Genomic DNA, 17,997 nt, shown 5'->3' on the forward strand with positions numbered 1-17,997 from the left:
AAATCGTTTCATGCTGTCAGGTATTTGAAGCAAAGCAAGATCTCGTGTTTCGTGTGCTTTTTGTATATAAATTTGCAAAATTTGTGTAGCTTTGGTTAAAATTAAAACACCGTGTTTGAGTAAGAAATAGGATTTGTAGGCTTTGGAAACTCGGAAAGATATTGAGTATCGCTTCTCGGCCTTTTGGCTAAGATCAAAGTGTAGTATCTGTTCTTATCAGCTTAATATCTGATACGTACCCCATGTGGGTACTTCGATATTAAACTGATTTTTGCAACTAGGTGAGGATGTTAGGTGCTTGCACCGCTCTTGCCACGAGTTGGCCTGGTATTGCAGTACCTCCAGGATCGGCTCACTCCCCCTGTTTGGGGGAGAAAATTAAAATAGAAAATAGCTTTCCCTTCAATAGCCTGCGAAACAGCCCCAGTAAAATATTCTCTAATGCTTTTCACTGAGCACTACATGTGTACTTTTTCTATATATCTTTCTTATTTAAGGAGTTTGCGTAAATTGTATAGTTTTACTCATTGTTGTAAATCATTCTACTTCTCGTGCATGTAAAATAAGTTGCATTTTCTTTTTTTTCTTTTTTATGTCTGTTCTCTAAAAAGTTCTTTTCTTTTCTTGTAAGTAATATTTTTGTTGTCGCTTGCTTGTATTTATAACAGCACATGTCAGTGTATTAATGTATTCTCGTTCCTAAAAAGAAACTCTATAAATTTTTAGCGTTACGGAAAAACGCGGGGAAAAGAATTACGTCCCTTCTACTGTTTCAATCATCGTTAATAGCGACGTCGCCTCAGAACGAGGGGCAAACGATGGAAACTGCAGTCGGCCGGTAAGTTTTTTCCTCCTTCTGAAATTTATTTAAAAATTGCTGTACCGGTCAATTCCTTTAAAAAATAGAACAGGTGAACTGTTTATGTTTGTGTTAACTAAACGAGACAGTGAAAAGTCCGTGCTGATTGTGAAAAAGCGTTGAATTTATTTTCTGATTAATGAAATTTCCTAGGCTTTAAAAACTGCGTTCGTCGGACCTAGGATGAATCAACATGATCATGTTATTTCGTTCGATTAAGATTAAATACGTATACGTATGTTATACGTTTAAAAATATATTCTGGCGACTTGCCGTATTTCACAAGCCGCTTTTTATTTTCACACCCGTTTTGTCATGCAGAAATCGTTTCATGCTGTCAGGTATTTGAAGCACAAGCAAGATCTCGTGTTTCGTGTGCTTTTTGTATATAAATTTGCAAATTTGTGTAGGCTTTGGTTAAAATTAAAACACCGTGTTTGAGTAAGAAATAGGATTTGTAGGCTTTGGAAACTCGGAAAGATTTGAGTATCGCTTTCTCGGCCTTTTGGCTAAGATCAAAGTGTAGTATCTGTTCTTATCAGCTTAATATCTGATACGTACCCCATGTGGGTACTTCGATATTAAACTGATTTTTGCAACTAGGTGAGATGTTAGGTGGCTTGCACCGCTCTTGCCACGAGTGGCCTGGTATTGCAGTACCTCCAGGATCGGCTCACTCCCCCTGTTTGGGGAGAAAATTAAAATAGAAAAATAGCTTTCCCTTCAATAGCCTGCGAAACAGCCCCAGTAAAATATTCTCTAATGCTTTTCACTGAGCACTACATGTGTACTTTTTCTATATATCTTTCTTATTTAAGGAGTTTGCGTAAATTGTATAGTTTTACTCATTGTTGTAAATCATTCTACTTCTCGTGCATGTAAAATAAGTTGCATTTTCTTTTTTTTCTTTTTTATGTCTGTTCTCTAAAAAGTTCTTTTCTTTTCTTGTAATGTAATATTTTTGTTGTCGCTTGCTGTATTTGTATTTTTAACAGCACATGTCAGTGTATTAATGTATTCTCGTTCCTAAAAAGAAACTCTATAAATTTTTAGCGTTACGGAAAAAACGCGGGGAAAAGAATTACGTCCCCTTCTACTGTTTCAATCATCGTTAATAGCGACGTCGCCTCAGAACGAGGGCAAACGATGGAAACTGCAGTCGGCCGGTAAGTTTTTTCCTCCTTCTGAATTTATTTAAAAAATGCTGTACCGGTCAATTCCTTTAAAAAATAGAACAGGTGAACTGTTATGTTTGTGTTAACTAAACGAGACAGTGAAAAGTCCGTGCTGATTGTGAAAAAGCGTTGAATTTATTTTCTGATTAATGAAATTTCCTAGGCTTTAAAAACTGCGTTCGTCGGACCTAGGATGAATCAACATGATCATGTTATTTCGTTCGATTAAGATTAAATACGTATACGTATGTTATACGTTTAAAAATATATTCTGGCGACTTGCCGTATTTCACAAGCCGCTTTTATTTTCACACCCGTTTTGTCATGCAGAAATCGTTTCATGCTGTCAGGTATTTGAAGCAAAGCAAGATCTCGTGTTTCGTGTGCTTTTTGTATATAAATTTGGCAAAATTTGTGTAGCTTTGGTTAAAATTAAAACACCGGTTTGTGTTTGAGTAAGAAAAGGATTTGTAGGCTTTGGAACTCGGAAGATTTGAGTATCGCTTCTCGGCCTTTTGGCTAAGATCAAAGTGTAGTATCCTGTTCCTTATCAGCTTAATATCTGATACGTACCCCATGTGGGTACTTCGATATTAAACTGATTTTTGCAACTAGGTGAGATGTTAGGTGCTTGCACCGCTCTTGCCACGAGTTGGCCTGGTATTGCAGTACCTCCAGGATCGGCCTCACTGCCCCCTGTTTGGGGAGAAAATTAAAATAGAAAAATAGCTTTCCCTTCAATAGCCTGCGAAACAGCCCCAGTAAAATATTCTCTAATGCTTTTCACTGAGCACTACATGTGTACTTTTCTATATATCTTTCTTATTTAAGGAGTTTGCGTAAATTGTATAGTTTTACTCATTGTTGTAAAATCATTCTACTTCTCGTGCATGTAAAATAAGTTGCATTTTCTTTTTTTTTCTTTTTTATGTCTGTTCTCTAAAAAGTTCTTTTCTTTTCTTGTAATGTAATATTTTGTTGTCGCTTGCTTGTATTTATTACAGCACATGTCAGTGTATTAATGTATTCTCGTTCCTAAAAAGAAACTCTATAATTTTTAGCGTTACGGAAAAACGCGGGGAAAAGGAATTACGTCCCCTTCTACTGTTTCAATCATCGTTAATAGCGACGTCGCCTCAGAACGAGGGCAAACGATGAAACTGCAGTCGGCCGTAAGTTTTTTCCTCCTTCTGAAATTATTTAAAAATTGCTGTTACCGGTCAATTCCTTTAAAAATAGAACAGAGTGAACTGTTTATGTTTGTGTTAACTAAACGAAGACAGTGAAAAGTCCGTGCTGATTGTGAAAAAGCGTTGAATTTATTTTCTGATTAATGAAATTTCCTAGGCTTTAAAAACTGCGTTCGTCGGACCTAGGATGAATCAACATGATCATGTTATTTCGTTCGATTAAGATTAAATACGTATACGTATGTTATACGTTTAAAAATATATTCTGGCGACTTGCCGTATTTCACAAGCCGCTTTTTATTTTCACACCCGTTTTGTCATGCAGAAATCGTTTCATGCTGTCAGGTATTTGAAGCAAAGCAAGATCTCGTGTTTCGTGTGCTTTTTGTATATAAATTTGCAAAATTTGTGTAGCTTTGGTTAAAATTAAAACACCGTGTTTGAGTAAGAAATAGGATTTGTAGGCTTTGGAACTCGGAAAGATTTGAGTATCGCTTCTCGGCCTTTTGCTAAGATCAAAGTGTAGTATCTGTTCTTATCAGCTTAATATCTGATACGTACCCCATGTGGGTACTTCGATATTAAACTGATTTTTGCAACTAGGTGAGATGTTAGGTGCTTGCACCGCTCTTGCCACGAGTTGGCCTGGTATTGCAGTACCTCCAGGATCGGCTCACTCCCCCTGTTTGGGGAGAAAATTAAAATAGAAAAATAGCTTTCCCTTCAATAGCCTGCGAAACAGCCCCAGTAAAATATTCTCTAATGCTTTTCACTGAGCACTACATGTGTACTTTTTCTATATATCTTTCTTATTTAAGGAGTTTGCGTAAATTGTATAGTTTTACTCATTGTTGTAAATCATTCTACTCTCGTGCATGTAAAATAAGTTGCATTTTCTTTTTTTTCTTTTTTATGTCTGTTCTCTAAAAGTTCTTTTCTTTTCTTGTAATGTAATATTTTTGTTGTCGCTTGCTTGTATTTATAACAGCACATGTCAGTGTAATTAATGTATTCTCGTTCCTAAAAGAAACTCTATAAATTTTAGCGTTACGGAAAAACGCGGGGAAAAGAATTACGTCCCCTTCTACTGTTTCAATCATCGTTAATAGCGACGTCGCCTCAGAACGAGGGCAAACGATGGAAAACTGCAGTCGGCCGGTAAGTTTTTTCCTCCTTCTGAAATTTATTTAAAATTGCTGTACCGGTCAATTCCTTTAAAAAATAGAAACAGGGTGAACTGTTTATGTTGTGTTAACTAAACGAGACAGTGAAAAAGTCCGTGCCTGATTGTGAAAAAAGCGTTGAATTTATTTTCTGATTAATGAAATTTCCTAGGCTTTAAAAAACTGCGTTCGTCCGTCGGACCTAGGATGAATCAACATGATCATGTTATTTCGTTCGATTAAGATTAAATACGTATACGTATGTTATACGTTTAAAAATATATTCTGGCGACTTGCCGTATTTCACAAGCCGCTTTTTATTTTCACACCCGTTTTTGTCATGCAGAAATCGTTTCATGCTGTCAGGTATTTGAAGCAAAGGCAAGATCTCGTGTTTCGTGTGCTTTTTGTATATAAATTTGCAAAATTTGTGTAGCTTTGGTTAAAATTAAAACACCGTGTTTTGAGTAAGAAATAGGATTTGTAGGCTTTGGAAACTCGGAAAGATTTGAGTATCGCTTCTCGGCCTTTTGGCTAAGATCAAAGTGTAGTATCTGTTCTTATCAGCTTAATATCTGATACGTACCCCATGTGGGTACTTCGATATTAAACTGATTTTTGCAACTAGGTGAGATGTTAGGTGCTTGCACCGCTCTTGCCACGAGTTGGCCTGGTATTGCAGTACCGCTCAGGATCGGCTCACTCCCCTTTTTGGGGAGAAAATTAAAATAGAAAAATAGCTTTCCCTTCAAATAGCCTGCGAAACAGCCCCAGTAAAATATTCTCTAATGCTTTTCACTGAGCACTACATGGTGTACTTTTTCTATATATCTTTCTTATTTAAGGAGTTTGCGTAAAATTGTATAGTTTTACTCATTGTTGTAAATCATTCTACTTCTCGTGCATGTAAAATAAGTTGCATTTTCTTTTTTTCTTTTTTATGTCTGTTTCTCTAAAAAGTTCTTTTCTTTTCTTGTAATGTAATATTTTTGTTGTCGCTTGCTTGTATTTATAACAGCACATGTCAGTGTATTAATGTATTCTCGTTCCTAAAAAGAAACTCTATAAATTTTTAGCGTTACGGAAAAACGCGGGAAAAGAATTACGTCCCCTTCTACTGTTTCAATCATCGTTAATAGCGACGTCGCCTCAGAACGAGGGCAAACGATGGAAACTGCAGTCGGCCGGTAAGTTTTTTCTCCTTCTGAAATTTATTTAAAAATTGCTGTACGCGGTCAATTCCTTTAAAAATAGAACAGGTGAACTGTTTATGTTTGTGTTAACTAAACGAGACAGTGAAAAGTCCGTGCTGATTGTGAAAAAGCGTTGAATTTATTTTCTGATTAATGAAATTTCCTAGGCTTTAAAAACTGCGTTCGTCGGACCTAGGATGAATCAACATGATCATGTTATTTCGTTCGATTAAGATTAAATACGTATACGTATGTTATACGTTTTAAAAATATATTCTGGCGACTTGCCGTATTTCACAAGCCGCTTTTTATTTTCACACCCGTTTTGTCATGCAGAAATCGTTTCATGCTGTCAGGTATTTGAAGCAAAGCAAGATCTCGTGTTTCGTGTGCTTTTTGTATATAAATTTGCAAAATTTGTGTAGCTTTGGTTAAAATTAAAACACCGTGTTTGAGTAAGAAATAGGATTTGTAGGCTTTGGAAACTCGGAAAGATTTGAGTATCGCTTCTCGGCCTTTTGGCTAAGATCAAAGTGTAGTATCTGTTCTTATCAGCTTAATATCTGATACGTACCCCATGTGGGTACTTCGATATTAAACTGATTTTTGCAACTAGGTGAGATGTTAGGTGCTTGCACCGCTCTTGCCACGAGTTGGCCTGGTATTGCAGTACCTCCAGGATCGGCTCACTCCCCCTGTTTGGGGAGAAAATTAAAATAGAAAAATAGCTTTCCCTTCAATAGCCTGCGAAACAGCCCCAGTAAAATATTCTCTAATGCTTTTCACTGAGCACTACATGTGTACTTTTTCTATATATCTTTCTTATTTAAGGAGTTTGCGTAAATTGTATAGTTTTTACTCATTGTTGTAAATCATTCTACTTCTCGTGCATGTAAAATAAGTTGCATTTTCTTTTTTTTCTTTTTTATGTCTGTTCTCTAAAAAGTTCTTTTCTTTTCTTGTAATGTAATATTTTTGTTGTCGCTTGCTTGTATTTATAACAGCACATGTCAGTGTATTAATGTATTCTCGTTCCTAAAAAGAAACTCTATAAATTTTTAGCGTTACGGAAAAACGCGGGAAAAGAATTACGTCCCCTTCTACTGTTTCAATCATCGTTAATAGCGACGTCGCCTCAGAACGAGGGCAAACGATGGAAACTGCAGTCGGCCGGTAAGTTTTTTCCTCCTTCTGAAATTATTTAAAAATTGCTGTACCGGTCAATTCCTTTAAAAAATAGAACAGGTGAACTGTTTATGTTTGTGTTAACTAAACGAGACAGTGAAAAGTCCGTGCTGATTGTGAAAAAGCGTTGAATTTATTTCTGATTAATGAAATTTCCTAGGCTTTAAAAACTGCGTTCGTCGGACCTAGGATGAATCAACATGATCATGTTATTTCGTTCGATTAAGATTAAATACGTATACGTATGTTATACGTTTAAAAATATATTCTGGCGACTTGCCGTATTTCACAAGCCGCTTTTTATTTTCACACCCGTTTTGTCATGCAGAAATCGTTTCATGCTGTCAGGTATTTGAAGCAAAGCAAGATCTCGTGTTTCGTGTGCTTTTTGTATATAAATTTGCAAAATTTGTGTAGCTTTGGTTAAAATTAAAACACCGTGTTTGAGTAAGAAATAGGATTGTAGGCTTTGGAAACTCGGAAAGATTTGAGTATCGCTTCTCGGCCTTTTGGCTAAGATCAAAGTGTAGTATCTGTTCTTATCAGCTTAATATCTGATACGTACCCCATGTGGGTACTTCGATATTAAACTGATTTTTGCAACTAGGTGAGATGTTAGGTGCTTGCACCGCTCTTGCCACGAGTTGGCCTGGTATTGCAGTACCTCCAGGATCGGCTCACTCCCCCTGTTTGGGGAGAAAATTAAAATAGAAAAATAGCTTTCCCTTCAATAGCCTGCGAAACAGCCCCAGTAAAATATTCTCTAATGCTTTTCACTGAGCACTACATGTGTACTTTTTCTATATATCTTTCTTATTTAAGGAGTTTGCGTAAATTGTATAGTTTTAACTCATTGTTGTAAATCATTCTACTTCTCGTGCATGTAAATAAGTTGCATTTTCTTTTTTTTCTTTTTATGTCTGTTCTCTAAAAAGTTCTTTTCTTTTCTTGTAATGTAATATTTTTGTTGTCGCTTGCTTGTATTTATAACAGCACATGTCAGTGTATTAATGTATTCTCGTTCCTAAAAAGAAACTCTATAAATTTTTAGCGTTACGGAAAAACGCGGGGAAAAGAATTACGTCCCCTTCTACTGTTTCAATCATCGTTAATAGCGACGTCGCCTCAGAACGAGGGCAAACGATGGAAACTGCAGTCGGCCGGTAAGTTTTTTCCTCCTTCTGAAATTTATTTAAAAATTGCTGTACCGGTCAATTCCTTTAAAAAATAGAACAGGTGAACTGTTTATGTTTGTGTTAACTAAACGAGACAGTGAAAAGTCCGTGCTGATTGTGAAAAAGCGTTGAATTTATTTCTGATTAATGAAATTTCCTAGGCTTTAAAAACTGCGTTCGTCGGACCTAGGATGAATCAACATGATCATGTTATTTCGTTCGATTAAGATTAAATACGTATACGTATGTTATACGTTTAAAAATATATTCTGGCGACTTGCCGTATTTCACAAGCCCGCTTTTTATTTTCACACCCGTTTTGTCATGCAGAAATCGTTTCATGCTGTCAGGTATTTGAAGCAAAGCAAGATCTCGTGTTTCGTGTGCTTTTTGTATATAATTTGCAAAATTTGTGTAGCTTTGGTTAAAATTAAAACACCGTGTTTGAGTAAGAAATAGGATTTGTAGGCTTTGGAAACTCGGAAAGATTTGAGTATCGCTTCTCGGCCTTTTGGCTAAGATCAAAGTGTAGTATCTGTTCTTATCAGCTTAATATCTGATACGTACCCCATGTGGGTACTTCGATATTAAACTGATTTTGCAACTAGGTGAGATGTTAGGTGCTTGCACCGCTCTTGCCACGAGTTGGCCTGGTATTGCAGTACCTCCAGGATCGGCTCACTCCCCCTGTTTGGGGAGAAAATTAAAATAGAAAAATAGCCTTTCCCCTTCAATAGCCTGCGAAACAGGCCCCAGTAAAATATTCTCTAATGCTTTTCACTGAGCACTACATGTGTACTTTTTCTATATATCTTTTCTTATTTAAGGAGTTTGCGTAAATTTGTATAGTTTTACTCATTGTTGTAAATCATTCTACTTCTCGTGCATGTAAAATAAGTTGCATTTTCTTTTTTTTTCTTTTTTATGTCTGTTCTCTAAAAAGTTCTTTTCTTTTCTTGTAATGTAAATTTTTGTTGTCGCTTGCTTGTATTTATAACAGCACATGTCAGTGTATTAATGTATTCTCGTTCCTAAAAAGAAACTCTATAAATTTTTAGCGTTACGGAAAAAACGCGGGGAAAAGAATTACGTCCCCTTCTACTGTTTCAATCATCGTTAATAGCGACGTCGCCTCAGAACGAGGGCAAACGATGGAAACTGCAGTCGGCCGGTAAGTTTTTTCCTCCTTCTGAAATTTATTTAAAAATTGCTGTACCGGTCAATTCCTTTAAAAAAATAGAACAGGTGAACTGTTTATGTTTGTGTTAACTAAACGAGACAGTGAAAAGTCCGTGCTGATTGTGAAAAAGCGTTGAATTTATTTTCTGATTAATGAAATTTCTAGGCTTTAAAAACTGCGTTCGTCGGACCTAGGATGAATCAACATGATCATGTTATTTCGTTCGATTAAGATTAAATACGTATACGTATGTTATACGTTTAAAAATATATTCTGGCGACTTGCCGTATTTCACAAGCCGCTTTTTATTTCACACCCGTTTTGTCATGCAGAAATCGTTTCATGCTGTCAGGTATTTGAAGCAAAGCAAGATCTCGTGTTTCGTGTGCTTTTTGTATATAAATTTGCAAAATTTGTGTAGCTTTGGTTAAAATTAAAACACCGTGTTTGAGTAAGAAATAGGATTTGTAGGCTTTGAAACTCGGAAAGATTTGAGTATCGCTTCTCGGCCTTTTGGCTAAGATCAAAGTGTAGTATCTGTTCTTATCAGCTTAATATCTGATACGTACCCCATGTGGGTACTTCGATATTAAACTGATTTTTGCAACTAGGTGAGATGTTAGGTGCTTGCACCGCTCTTGCCACGAGTTGGCCTGGTATTGCAGTACCTCCAGGATCGGCTCACTCCCCTGTTTGGGGAGAAAATTAAAATAGAAAAATAGCTTTCCCTTCAATAGCCTGCGAAACAGCCCCAGTAAAATATTCTCTAATGCTTTTCACTGAGCACTACATGTGTACTTTTTCTATATATCTTTCTTATTTAAGGAGTTTGCGTAAATTGTATAGTTTTACTCATTGTTGTAAATCATTCTACTTCTCGTGCATGTAAAATAAGTTGCATTTTCTTTTTTTCTTTTTTATGTCTGTTCTCTAAAAAGTTCTTTTCTTTTCTTGTAATGTAATATTTTTTGTTGTCGCTTGCTTGTATTTATAACAGCACATGTCAGTGTATTAATGTATTCTCGTTCCTAAAAAGAAACTCTATAAATTTTTAGCGTTACGGAAAAACGCGGGGAAAAGAATTACGTCCCCTCTTCTACTGTTTCAATCATCGTTAATAGCGACGTCGCCTCAGAACGAGGGCAAACGATGGAAACTGCAGTCGGCCCGGTAAGTTTTTTCCTCCTTCTGAAATTTATTTAAAAATTGCTGTACCGGTCAATTCCTTTAAAAAATAGAACAGGTGAACTGTTTATGTTTGTGTTAACTAAACGAGACAGTGAAAAGTCCGTGCTGATTGTGAAAAAGCGTTGAATTTATTTTCTGATTAATGAAATTTCCTAGGCTTTAAAAACTGCGTTCGTCGGACCTAGGATGAATCAACATGATCATGTTATTTCGTTCGATTAAGATTAAATACGTATACGTATGTTATACGTTTAAAAATATATTCTGGCGACTTGCCGTATTTCACAAGCCGCTTTTTATTTTCACACCCGTTTTGTCATGCAGAAATCGTTTCATGCTGTCAGGTATTTGAAGCAAAGCAAGATCTCGTGTTTCGTGTGCTTTTTGTATATAAATTTGCAAAATTTGTGTAGCTTTGGTTAAAATTAAAACACCGTGTTTGAGTAAGAAATAGGATTTGTAGGCTTTGGAAACTCGGAAAGATTTGAGTATCGCTTCTCGGCCTTTTGGCACGATCAAAGTGTAAATTAGTTAAAATTTAACTTATTGAGGCGAACTGTGGGGGTAGCCGTCTGTTTGGAAGACTCTATTACCCACGGTCCAGAATGGCGTTTTATGAAAAAGATGCAATGAGGAAGACGATGAGGGTGAAGTTCCAAGGTCCAAGACGAATTAACACAGGGACAAGGTGCTGGACGACGATAAACGATTTGGTGGACATCAGGAAGCTGACGGCCATCTATAAGTGTGGAGAGGGTGCTGAATGGTATCTGTCTTTTGAGGACGAGTCGGAATGTGAAGTTGGAGACGGTGACACGAGATCCGGCAAGATGGGAATGAAGGTGCGTTTCGAGAGGATAGACAGGAGGGCTGTCAAGTTCAGGCTACATTGGTATCCTCTGCATATGAGCCTGGACTTGGTACGCCAGTTTTTTGGACGCTATGGTACAAAGGTCCACCTCTGGTACGAGGACCAGGTGTATGGGACAGACTTGCGGTTAAAGACAGGTGTCATTGCCGGTGCGATGATTTGTGGGGAGAGAGAGTACCTGGAGCTACCTTACAGGACAGTGTTATACAACAGGCCGGTACTCCTCACTGTGCTTGGGCGACAGGCACAGTGCCTCAAGTGTGGAGGGTTGGGGCATCAGCGTGCCACTTGCCCCAGCCAGAAGACGCAGCAACATCCAGTGCAGCCGCGCTCTTATGCAGGTGTTGTTGCAGCCACACCTGAGGCTCCCCAGCCAACAGCGGTCGGACACACTTGTAGATGGCCAGCAGAAGGAAGTAGCAGACAATGGGCTCTCGCAAGGCCAACGCGATGGAGCGGATGTGACCCCTGTGACGCAGACACGCGCGTTACACAGGGCAGTTTGGATTCTCAGTCCCTGGAGCCGGATATTAGCGCTTCAGAGGTAGGAGGGAACGAACAGGAGGAGATGGACATGTCGGGAGAAGGAAGGAAGAGACAGAGAAGTGCTAGTGGTGAAGATTCAGGAGAGAAGGAAGAAGAAAGTGGAAAGAAAAAGAACAAAGATAAAGATAAGGGACACGACCCAGGTATGTTTTTGAGTTTACCGATAGGCAAAGCGAACACTTGACTTGAATATGGACTACGAATATTGTTTAACCCCCCTTGATTTGACTGCCGCTATGCCCATGGACTATGAATTTGATGTGTGGACTGTAATAACCTATATGTATAGGTGTATTTTATTTAATTATTGTATTTGTGTTTATTTTCATGTTTTGTGTTTAATTTTCATTCTTTTTTTCATTGAGATTAAGGTTGTTTATTTAAATCCCCCTTTTTTATATTTGGATTTAAAGTTTTCATTTAGAGCCTCAGTGCACTTTTCTAAAGTTACTTTCTATTGTTCTTTTTTTCGTTCACCTGTTGATAAAATTCTGTTCACCTGCCTTATAATTACCTTTAAATTTTCAAGGCATTTAATTATTACCTGTTTTATTTTTGTTACTATTTTTAATCACACCTGTGTCGTGTGTTTATACCTTTATTTATTTTATAGACTGATTAGTATATATTATCTAAGTAATATTATTACTTTTTTTCAAACTTAACTTTTACAATGAATACTACTGATAAAAATGTTCTGAATGTAGCTACCTTAAATATAAATGGATTATTAGATTATAAGTGTCAGTACACCTTAAAAGAATTTTGTTTACAGCATCATATAGATATTCTTTTTTTACAAGAAACACATGTTTCTAATTCAAATATTTCAAAAAGTTGGATAATTATTTGATTTTTTATAGATGTTTTTGGAATTTTGGCTCTAATAGAAGTAGAGGAACAGCTATTTTTATATCTTACTCGTTAAATTTTTCTATTGTAAAGTATCATAGAGATTTAGATGGTCGTTTTCAATATATTGATATTAAAATTGATGATGTACTATATAGATTGTTAAATATTTATGCACCTAATAATGAAGGTGAGAGAAAAGTTTTTTTGGATGATATATATCCTTTTATTTTAACACAGAATTGTAAGATTATGGGGGGTGATTTTAATTGTGTAATGAATCCTAAAATAGATAAGAAAGGTGGTAATCTAGAACGTGGTTCTATCGGGTCAGATAAAATTAGTCAGATCGTCACAGATTTTGAACTTGTAGATGTATATAGACATTTAAATCCTACGAAATTTAATGTTACCTGGTATTGTAAAAATATATCATGTCGATTAGATAGATTTTACTTTTCACGGGCTTTAAAGCCTTATATTAAACAGTGTTATAATTTACCTTTTTCTTTTTCTGACCATGATTGTATTGTGTCTAGTTTTATTAATAGTACAGAGGTGAAAAAAGGTGACGGTTATTGGAAATTAAATGCTTCTATTTTAAATGATAAAGTTTTTTGTGATAGTTTTAGAGAATGGTTTATTGAATTCACTAATGAATTAGATATATGTATTGAAATGTGGGATTATTTTAAAGAGAAAATTAAAGATTTTTGTATTAGTTATTGTAAAAAGAAAAATAAAGTTAAATATAATGTTATTAAAGAGTTGGAAAGAAAATATTATAGATTATGTGGTGCAGAAAAATTGTCACCTGGACAATATTTTGAACAAATTAATGAGTTGAAAGTTCAGATTAAACATTTTCATTTAGATAATTTTAAAGGTAGCCAAATCCGAAGTAAGGCAAAATTTTTAGATACTTCGGAAGTTCCGGGTAAATATTTTTTTCAAAAAGAAGCAAAAAAAGGTAAAAAGAAAAATATTACAGAAATTAGAGATGTAGATAATGTTTATAATAAAATAGATGATATTGTATTGCAATTTGAAAAGTTTTATACTAATTTATTTATGGAAGAAGAGATAGATGAAAATATTATGAATTTTTTCTTAAATGATTTACCTCAATTAGAGGCTGATGATAAAGATATTTGTGAGCAATGTATTACTATTGATGAAATAATTGAATCTTTAAAGGGTATGGAGAATAATAAATCTCCAGGACCCGATGGGTTATGTAAAGAGTTTTATTTGAAATTTATTGATATATTTGCACCTATGTTATTAAAATTGTATGAAAATATTTTTGACGAGAATACTTTGTCAGATTCTCAAAAATTAAGTTATATAACTCTTATATGTAAAGATCCATCAAAACATTTTGATGTAAAATTTTATAGACCTATTAGTTTGATGAACTATGATGTTAAAATTTTAAGTAAACTCATTTGTAAAAGAATGGGTATTGTATCTGATAAGATTGTTGGTATTGATCAAACCTGTGCTATTAAAGGTAGATGTATTTTGGATAATGCCCATTTACATCGTAATATTATTGATTATGTCAATCAGAAAAATTTGAAATGTTGTTTTTTATCAGTTGATCAAGAGAAAGCTTTTGACAAAATTATTCATAAATTTTTGTTTGCTGTTTTAGAAAAGTTTAACTTTGGTCCGAATTTAATTAAATGGATCAAAATATTATATCATGATTTAAAGTCATCTATTATTGTTAATAATTTTATTTCGAATCCAGTAAATATTACTAGATCAGTTAAACAAGGCTGCAGTTTATCGCCTTTATTGTATATTTTATGTTTAGAACCTTTTGTTCGAAAAGTTTGTTTAGATAAGGATATTGTTGGTTTAAAATTACCAGGTTCGCCTGAAGAGTGTAAAGTATCTGTTTTTGCAGACGATACTATGGGTATTCTCACAACTGATGAGAGTATAAAAAAATTTGTTTATCTTATGGATCTTTTTGGTAAAGGATCAGGTTCAAAATTAAATAAAAGTAAAACGAAAGGCATGTTTTTAGGTGCCTGGAAAAAGAGAAAAGAAAACCATAGATTTGGTATTGATTTTGTTGATAATTTGAAAATTGTTGGTATTAAAATTGGAAATAATTAACTGAAGATGATATTTGGAATCCTATTTATATAAAGTTTGAGAAAGTTTTAAATAACTGGAAAAGTAGAAATTTATCTTTATTGGAAAAATCTATTATAGTTAATACTTTAGCATGTGCTAAAATATGGTATGTTGGTACAGTTGTACACATGTCACAATTTTATGTGAAAAAGTTTCAAAAATGTATATTTTCCTTTATTTGGAAAGGTAGAGTGGAACCCATTAGCCCGTAACACTTTATATTTAGATAAAGTTGCGGGCGGGTTTAAATGTAGTTAATATTGATTTAAAGCTGAAAGCGTTACGCTTGAAGCATTTACAAGATATTGTTAACAATAAAGATGTAAAGTATTTAAAGTTTTCTATTTATTGGGTGGGCTATTCATTACGTTGTTTTAATAATGAATTAGCTTCACTATCCGTTCCACATAGTGATCTCATGTCACCTTTTTATAGCTATTGTGTTAGTATTTTGAAACTGTTTAAGGACAAGTGTCCTGATCAAGTTTTAGGTGGTTTGACCACTAAGTTATTATACAAGGCATTGTTGGAATATAACAAGTATGTACCTAAGGTGGAAACGAAGTTTCCAATTGTTGTTTACAAACCTATTTATAGGAATGTTTTTGACAAATTTATAGATAAATTTTCAAGGGACGTAATGTTTAAAGTTGTTCACCAGATTTTACCGGTGAATAACTTGATGTTTAATTATAATGTATATAAAAGTAACAAATGTACTTTGTGTGCGAAATCACCAGAAACTATTAGTCATTTATTTTTTGAGTGCAAACATGTTGCACAATTGTTGTTATTAATAAAAAATTGGATCTTTTCCCTGTCGAAGGGAATATTGAGTTTGTCTTTTTGTCATATAATGTTTGAAGATATTCATTTGTCTGATAAGCATATTAAAAGTGTTGTATTATTATTAATTGGTTTATACTGTAAAACTATATGGATTAAAAGAAATATAAAGAAATTTGAAAGGAAACATGTTTTACCAAATGATTTATTCATATTTTTTTCTTTGTCAGGTAAGACTCAGAATTTTGGCAGATTTTGAGAGGTTACCGGAAGAAACTTTTAGTAAGTATTGGTGTCAAGACAACCTATTTTGTAGAATAGTGGATGAAAAATTAGAAATTTTGTTCTTTTGATTGGATGATTTATAGAGTAATTTATTCAAAAAGGGGGGTGTTCCACTCGTCTACTAGGTTTTTATATCTAACAATGAACCTGATAGCAGGTTCTTTGTCTAAGTATTTACTATTTATATAGAATAATTTAATCAAGTATATTTGGTATTATCTATTATTATATACATATTTCTGTTACAATTGTACTGTCTGTGATATTATGATTTTATAATTGATTGTATACAGTATATGATATGATATCTTTCGTAATAAAATGTTTGAAATATAAAAAAAGTATCTGTTCTTATCAGCTTAATATCTGATACGTACCCCATGTGGGTACTTCGATATTAAACTGATTTTTGCAACTAGGTGAGATGTTAGGTGCTTGCACCGCTCTTGCCACGAGTTGGCCTGGTATTGCAGTACCTCCAGGATCGGCTCACTCCCCCTGTTTGGGGAAGGAAAATTAAAATAGAAAAATAGCTTTCCCTTCAATAGCCTGCGAAACAGCCCCAGTAAAATATTCTCTAATTGCTTTTCACTGAGCACTACATGTGTACTTTTTCTATATATCTTTCTTATTTAAGGAGTTTGCGTAAATTGTATAGTTTTACTCATTGTTGTAAATCATTCTACTTCTCGTGCATGTAAAATAAGTTGCATTTTCTTTTTTTTCTTTTTATGTCTGTTCTCTAAAAAGTTCTTTTCTTTTCTTGTAATGTAATATTTTTGTTGTCGCTTGCTTGTATTTATAACAGCACATGTCAGTGTATTAATGTATTCTCGTTCCTAAAAAGAAACTCTATAAATTTTTAGCGTTACGGAAAAACGCGGGGAAAAGAATTACGTCCCCTTCTACTGTTTCAATCATCGTTAATAGCGACGTCGCCTCAGAACGAGGGCAAACGATGGAAACTGCAGTCGGCCGGGTAAGTTTTTTCCTCCTTCTGAAATTTATTTAAAAATTGCTGTACCGGTCAATTCCTTTAAAAAATAGAACAGGTGAACTGTTTATGTTTGTGTTAACTAAACGAGACAGTGAAAAGTCCGTGCTGATTGTGAAAAAGCGTTGAATTTATTTTCTGATTAATGAAATTTCCTAGGCTTTAAAACTGCGTTCGTCGGACCTAGGATGAATCAACATGATCATGTTATTTCGTTCGATTAAGATTAAATACGTATACGTATGTTATACGTTTAAAAATATATTCTGGCGACTTGCCGTATTTCACAAGCCGCTTTTTATTTTCACACCGTTTTTGTCATGCAGAAATCGTTTCATGCTGTCAGGTATTTGAAGAAAGCAAGATCTCGTGTTTCGTGTGCTTTTTGTATATAAATTTGCAAAATTTGTGTAGCTTTGGTTAAAATTAAAACACCGTGTTTGAGTAAGAAATAGGATTTGTTAGGCTTTGGAAACTCGGAAAGATTTGAGTATCGCTTCTCGGCCTTTTGGCTAAGATCAAAGTGTAGTATCTGTTCTTATCAGCTTAATATCTGATACGTACCCCATGTGGGTACTTCGATATTAAACTGATTTTGCAACTAGGTGAGATGTTAGGTGCTTGCACCGCTCTTGCCACGAGTTGGCCTGGTATTGCAGTACCTCCAGGATCGGCTCACTCCCCCTGTTTGGGGAGAAAATTAAAATAGAAAAATAGCTTTCCCTTCAATAGCCTGCGAAACAGCCCCAGTAAAATATTCTCTAATGCTTTTCACTGAGCACTACATGTGTACTTTTTCTATATATCTTTCTTATTTAAGGAGTTTGCGTAAATTGTATAGTTTTACTCATTGTTGTAAATCATTCTACTTCTCGTGCATGTAAAATAAGTTGCATTTTCTTTTTTTTCTTTTTTATGTCTGTTCTCTAAAAAGTTCTTTTCTTTTCTTGTAATGTAATATTTTTGTTGTCGCTTGCTTGTATTTATAACAGCACATGTCAGTGTATTAATGTATTCTCGTTCCTAAAAAGAAACTCTATAAATTTTTAGCGTTACGGAAAAAACGCGGGGAAAAGAATTACGTCCCCTTCTACTGTTTCAATCATCGTTAATAGCGACGTCGCCTCAGAACGAGGGCAAACGATGGAAACTGCAGTCGGCCGGTAAGTTTTTTCCTCCTTCTGAAATTTATTTAAAAATTGCT

At 34.8% G+C, this 17,997-nt stretch overlaps 1 long non-coding RNA gene and 11 other non-coding genes across 12 annotated transcripts; all 12 read left to right on the forward strand.

Moving 5' to 3' along the window:
* The first annotated feature begins 167 nt into the window (after nt 1–167).
* On the forward strand, nt 168–361 carry LOC139505012 (U2 spliceosomal RNA). The gene has a single exon (XR_011659488.1). It is a non-coding gene; the product is annotated as a U2 spliceosomal RNA (small nuclear RNA).
* Nucleotides 362–1,347: 986 nt separating this feature from the next.
* LOC139505006 (U2 spliceosomal RNA) lies at nt 1,348–1,541 on the forward strand. Its single transcript, XR_011659483.1, has one exon. It is a non-coding gene; the product is annotated as a U2 spliceosomal RNA (small nuclear RNA).
* A 992-nt stretch (nt 1,542–2,533) lies between these two features.
* Nucleotides 2,534–2,728, forward strand: LOC139505007 (U2 spliceosomal RNA). Its single transcript, XR_011659484.1, has one exon. It is a non-coding gene; the product is annotated as a U2 spliceosomal RNA (small nuclear RNA).
* Nucleotides 2,729–3,714: 986 nt separating this feature from the next.
* Nucleotides 3,715–3,906, forward strand: LOC139505005 (U2 spliceosomal RNA). Its single transcript, XR_011659482.1, has one exon. It is a non-coding gene; the product is annotated as a U2 spliceosomal RNA (small nuclear RNA).
* Nucleotides 3,907–4,901: 995 nt separating this feature from the next.
* Nucleotides 4,902–5,095, forward strand: LOC139505004 (U2 spliceosomal RNA). Its single transcript, XR_011659481.1, has one exon. It is a non-coding gene; the product is annotated as a U2 spliceosomal RNA (small nuclear RNA).
* Nucleotides 5,096–6,082: 987 nt separating this feature from the next.
* Nucleotides 6,083–6,275, forward strand: LOC139505002 (U2 spliceosomal RNA). Its single transcript, XR_011659479.1, has one exon. It is a non-coding gene; the product is annotated as a U2 spliceosomal RNA (small nuclear RNA).
* Nucleotides 6,276–6,649: 374 nt separating this feature from the next.
* On the forward strand, nt 6,650–16,052 carry LOC139505001 (uncharacterized). The gene is made up of 4 exons (XR_011659478.1): nt 6,650–6,753; nt 7,817–7,928; nt 8,999–9,111; nt 15,745–16,052. It is a non-coding gene; the product is annotated as an uncharacterized lncRNA (long non-coding RNA).
* Nucleotides 7,259–7,451, forward strand: LOC139505010 (U2 spliceosomal RNA). Its single transcript, XR_011659486.1, has one exon. It is a non-coding gene; the product is annotated as a U2 spliceosomal RNA (small nuclear RNA).
* LOC139505013 (U2 spliceosomal RNA) lies at nt 8,436–8,627 on the forward strand. The gene has a single exon (XR_011659489.1). It is a non-coding gene; the product is annotated as a U2 spliceosomal RNA (small nuclear RNA).
* On the forward strand, nt 9,618–9,810 carry LOC139505011 (U2 spliceosomal RNA). The gene has a single exon (XR_011659487.1). It is a non-coding gene; the product is annotated as a U2 spliceosomal RNA (small nuclear RNA).
* A 51-nt stretch (nt 16,053–16,103) lies between the features above and the next one.
* On the forward strand, nt 16,104–16,297 carry LOC139505008 (U2 spliceosomal RNA). The gene has a single exon (XR_011659485.1). It is a non-coding gene; the product is annotated as a U2 spliceosomal RNA (small nuclear RNA).
* A 988-nt stretch (nt 16,298–17,285) lies between these two features.
* Nucleotides 17,286–17,477, forward strand: LOC139505003 (U2 spliceosomal RNA). Its single transcript, XR_011659480.1, has one exon. It is a non-coding gene; the product is annotated as a U2 spliceosomal RNA (small nuclear RNA).
* Nucleotides 17,478–17,997: the final 520 nt, after the last annotated feature.

Source organism: Mytilus edulis, unplaced genomic scaffold (assembly GCF_963676685.1).
Source record: "Mytilus edulis unplaced genomic scaffold, xbMytEdul2.2 SCAFFOLD_2084, whole genome shotgun sequence".
NCBI lineage: Eukaryota > Metazoa > Mollusca > Bivalvia > Mytilida > Mytilidae > Mytilus > Mytilus edulis.